The sequence below is a fragment of the Papilio xuthus genome, unplaced genomic scaffold (assembly GCF_000836235.2).
Source record: "Papilio xuthus unplaced genomic scaffold, Pxut_1.1 DF825017.1, whole genome shotgun sequence".
NCBI lineage: Eukaryota > Metazoa > Arthropoda > Insecta > Lepidoptera > Papilionidae > Papilio > Papilio xuthus.
The window spans coordinates 766,919-772,031 of NW_013533632.1; the positions used below are offsets into that span (position 1 = coordinate 766,919).

The 5,113-nt window shown below is 39.2% G+C and overlaps 2 long non-coding RNA genes across 3 annotated transcripts in view; both read right to left on the reverse strand.

Annotated features, from left to right (window-relative positions):
* Positions 1 to 1,747, reverse strand: part of LOC106126405 (uncharacterized) — a 4,405-nt gene extending 2,658 nt beyond the window's left edge. Inside the window, exons 1-2 of one of the 2 annotated variants that reach the window (XR_001228363.1) lie at positions 1,652 to 1,747; positions 42 to 44 (exon numbers count right to left, since the gene is read on the reverse strand). This is a non-coding gene — a long non-coding RNA (uncharacterized LOC106126405). The remainder of the gene's footprint in view (positions 1 to 41; positions 45 to 1,651) is intronic. The other variant, XR_001228364.1, reaches the window with a different exon arrangement.
* Positions 1,748 to 2,790: 1,043 nt separating this feature from the next.
* Positions 2,791 to 5,019, reverse strand: LOC106126404 (uncharacterized). The gene is made up of 3 exons (XR_001228362.1): positions 4,644 to 5,019; positions 4,481 to 4,558; positions 2,791 to 4,032 (listed from the first exon to the last, which is right to left on the reverse strand). It is a non-coding gene; the product is annotated as an uncharacterized LOC106126404 (long non-coding RNA).
* Between the last annotated feature and the right edge of the window lie 94 nt (positions 5,020 to 5,113).

The window sequence follows — 5,113 nt, forward strand, 5'->3', positions numbered from 1 at the left end:
ACGGGCTCATATATAAGCTATATGAGTACGGAGTGCCCGACCGTCTCGTATGCATAATACGAGACTTCCTTAGTGACCGCACGTTCCGCTACCGCGTCGAGGGAGTGTGTTCTCAATCGCACCCCGTTTGAGCCGCACTCAGTAGTACGTCCCGTCATGACGTATGCTAGTCCGGTATTCGCGCACATAGCTCCGAAACAAATACACCGACTTCAGGTGATTCAGAATAGATTCTTGCGTAGAGCCACGGGAGCCCCGTGGTACATGCGCAACAGTGATCTTCATATAGACTTGGACTTGCCCACCATCGCCCAACACCTGAAGTTAGCGTCGCGTCGTTATTTTGACTCTGCCGTCGGCCATCCTAATCCACTAGTTGTAAGTGCCGCCACTTACAATCCAATCGCGCTCGGTAAATTCCGTCGGGATCATCGTAGAACTAGAAACGTACTTGACTTTCAAGACGATCCAATTACTATCGCTCAAGCTAAGGTAAAACAACACAGACAGACCACACGCCGCAGTCGCTGTCGGCTGCGGCAATCATTCTCGCGATACGGCCTCATAGCAGGTAGATTTTCTCCTATTAATAATAGAAGCGTTGCTGGAGTTTCTTCCGCCACTTCTTCTCCCAGTGATAACGCTTTCCGAAGTGGTAGTAATGTTAGATGTATTAATAGCAATCAGATAATAGCAACCGATCAAGCCGTGGTTCGGCCCTCTCGGGCACCCTTGAATCGGAATGCTAAACGCGTAATGAGTGACAGCCCAAGCCGAGGTCCCCTCTCGGGGGCCCTTGAGACCAGTCACTCCATGGAGCGTCCACCTAAGCGATCTAAGAGCTCGGTGACCTCCCAACCCGGTAACTATAATGAAGTAACAGCCCGAGCCGAGGCTCCTGAGGGAGCCCTCGAGTCTTGTTACTCATAAACGAGGTTCAGGCTAAGCGCCATCTGCGCTCGGCCACCTCAAGCCCGGTGAAACTGTAAATGCCTCCTCAAGGCAAACAGTGACTACTCAGTCACAAAAAAAAAAAATGGATGGGTGGATGGTCGGTTGGATGGATAGATAGATGGATGTTTGTATGAAGGTATCTCCGGAACGGTCTAACGGATCTTATTAGATATAGGATTATTTCACATCGGACCTCAAGTTGATTACTCTAGTTAACTAAGCAAGTTAAAACTGCAGAGAGTTATGACGACCCTTCAAGCCATAGCGACTTTAACAAACACCTGTATCAAAGACAGTCCACTATGCAGAGCGTGCTGGAGGAAGAGGACAAGGTGTCTCACGTAATATAACACTTCTCAGTAGTGTTATATTAAGGGTTAGGACTTGTAACATAAAGGGGCTGCTGAGGTTGGTTGTCTGTCCCTACGCTAAATACTTGTTATACGTGGAGAAGCTGTAGTTGTAGCAATCTACTAGTTTTACTTCTACTACAACAATAACATCAATATAGAAAAAGGAAACTATAGCTGCAAATTAAAAAAAAATAAAACAAAATAATGTAAGTTATAAATTACAATTATAATAATAAAATAAAAAAAAAAGAATAAAACATAAACATACTAATATTATAAATATAAAAATAATAAGTGAGTGAGTAGTGAGTGAGTAGTGAGTGAGGAGATAAGTAAATATTCACTTGTTATGAGTAGATCGCGTGTTGAACTGACGACCCGGGCAGCTGTGGTACTAGGTTGCTCAAATGAAGAGACTCGTAGCTCTTTTCTGTTGTAGCTTCTTAACTATGAGAATAGAATAACAATTTTAGTGGTAGATAAAGCAGCATTAAGTTTTATTGAATGAATGAATTAGAAAATACACTCACGTGGTTTGAATATATCTCGTGCCGAACTGGTGACCCGCGCAGAGGTGCCTCTGTGAATGAAGACTTCCCAAAACTACCAGAGCGGCAAGCTGGCGCCTGCTATGTGTTCCACCTATAACATATTCGTTATTATTTCTTCCGTCCAAACTGCTTGGTAATTTTCATCAAATTTGATTGCATTTACCGCCGCTGGAATCTTCTTTTTTGTCTTATTTTCTGGTCGTGTCTTGTAACTCATCCCCCCAGTCCACCGTCTGCTAATGCTGACGTAGGAACTTCACCCCCACCGAGGAAGTCAACACGGAACATATTGGAGTCAAGTCGTATTATTGGAACAAACAAACATGATACAATAATATATGTGCAATAATTTTGGGATGTGTTCATTGAATACCTCTGTTACTTACAATTATCACATCCCAATTTTTTTTAATTACAAAGGAAATCAAAAGAGTTGATGAAAGATATATCGTTATTTGTAAGATGTAAGTTAAGTTTAATATAAAAGTGAAACTCACTTCGTTCGTTTAATGGCGAGTTCTTCTGGTGATCCGCGCCGCGCTCAGTCCGCAGCCATCGAAGAACTTGGCCGGCTGGCTCTCAGCACACCACTGCCATCTGACCTGCACATATAACTAATGCATCTCTTTAATAATGTTCACATATTTTATTGATTCGATGAAGTTGTGGTTCTATTTTTTTTTAAACTTTTTGTCTTGAATATGTTTAAGTTATGTTTACTGTAATTATGTGAAATTAATATTAAGTGTACTCAGATAAAAAACATTTTAATTTTTACTGTTTAGTGTTAAAGGATAACATGAATAAAACAATTAACTCAATTAAGTACGTGTTTAATACATATTGTAATATTTTTACAAAAATTAATTTTCTTCCTATTTAGTATTTTGATTATTAATTTATGTTTACAAACGAGTAAATCCATTAATAACAATTTTAATATTTTTTTTGTTTTCTGCCAAACATGGAGCAAATTTACAAACATAGCATCAAAGTTTACATTGAAAATTAAACAACAATGACAAATATTTTTGATTGTAAACATAATGTACTGTAAAGTACTGTTAGAACAAATTATAATTTAATTGCAACATATTTTTATATTAAAAGGTGGTAAACTAGCAAGCAGCCAAATTATATCGCGAAAGTAGCGATGACCACTGCTCAAACGTCTGCAACATACAAAATTGCAGACGAATTGCCAACCTTTGATGGACAGAGAAGATAATGCAGAAAAAAGAGAAATTTTTTATACATCCTCTCCACCGTCGAACCCACCTTCCCCTCCTAATAAAAATGGTGGAAAGGAAAGAAGATTAGAATTAGAACTAACATGAATATTCTTGTTTTAGTAAGATGATGTGATTTAGATCACAAAGCCACAGAACGGCTCAATTTAGATTTGAATGCACATTATAAGAAACTAACATAAAACTAGTCCCACAAACTTATCACGCTGCCATCGCGGTATAGAAAATGACACAACATAAGCCAATTACAACTGACGGCTACTTTGTATCACTTTTTTCCACCGGTTGTGAAGACTTTGTAGAACTATAACATTAGTTAGATATTTTTGAAACTAAAACATTAGCAATTGGATTGATTAAAATATTTGGAAAACTGTATAAAATCAGTTTACCTACATTTGATTCTAGAAATTACCTCAATACAGTATTTTCTTGTAAATATTTTTACATAAATTCCATATAGTACGCACTAAAAAGGTGGTAAACTAGCAAGCAGCCAAATTATGTCGCGAAAGTAGCGATGACCGCTGCTCAAACGTCTGCAACATACAAAATTGCAGACGAGTTGCCAACCTTTGATGGACAGAGAAGATAATGCAGAAAAAAGAGAAATTTTTTATACATCCTCTCCACCGTCAAACCCACCTTCCTCTCCTTAAAAAAAATTGGTGAAAAGGAAAGAAGATTAGAATTAAAACTAAGATGTATTCATTTTGCGGGGCCGCAGTCGTAGAGGTCGAGTCCGTAAGGTGTCGCGAGACACCCTAGGTAAAGGTCACGCTGACGAGCCAAGTCAGGGTTGAGCAAGGCGTTGAGCTGGTTCTTTTTAACCCGGCTGCCAACCCGATCCAGCGTCTGATATCGCACTGAGAGCGAGCCCTGCCCCTCCCTCCCTATATTGTGGGCTCCATGGAGGGCAGGAAACTGGGGGGACGAAATTTTCATTTTGAAAGCTATCAGGCTTTGGAAAACTCAACAACAACAAAAGTAAATCAAAACTAAGGCAAAAACTCCATAGCTGGTCCGTGAGCCATGCCAACCGGGTATTTGGTACTGTGGAGGCACTTGCTGTGAGTGCGAAAGAATGGATGCGTCCCACTAAGATGCAAAGATTTAGAGCAACCCAGTCAAAGGCGTAGGGGGCTGTGGTAAACACTATGTTTGTCCTTGAGCAGCCATTCATAATTTAGGGCGCTTACTATATAGACAGAATCATTAGGTGCAGATCAAGGAATGGTTGATTATATATAGCGAAAGTATATGCTCTTAAACTTGGAGAAGAAGCGTAGTGGGCCAAAGAACTGATACATGATAATACGAATACTACGAATAAGTATTTAATAAGCTTAACTAAGTTTTTACTAAAACTTACGTGGTTTGATTGAAGAATCAAATGCTGTTTAGTCGAAACGTGCGAAGACTACTTCGCAACCTCCCAGCATCATTATATCTGAAAGATAACCACGAAAGATTAAGAAAAAGTTAAAACGATAAGAAACAATTAAATATTCCATTGAGTTTTATGTTATACTCACATGATTTTAATAGATCGCGTACTCAACTGGTGGTGCCCATGTTTGTAACTAATTGTGTCCCGTTGAAAAACAGACGTGAAATTTGTAAGGTTTTGGTTTTAACGGTTAGCTTTGGTTCGCAGTCCACGAAGATATATGACCGTCGTTGCTTAAATAGTTGAAAAGATTCGAATATCCAAGAATCTTTGATATCTTCTTATCTTCTTCTTTAGAGATGAATGAAAACGTATTTACGGTACGGTGGCAAAGCGAAGGTTGGGAGACTTTTTCTTGATTTGTATATATCGCGTTCTTATCTGGTGTGCCGTGCAGTACTGATGCTTCAATGGAGAAATATTTGAGGAGATGAAAGGCATTTTTCTTGGCACCACCACCCTGTGAGCAAAAGAATTTTGAATTTAGTGGTAGTAGATCCAAAGAGAGACACTAACTCAATTTAATGGCTTAATGAATGAATGAATAAATTTTAA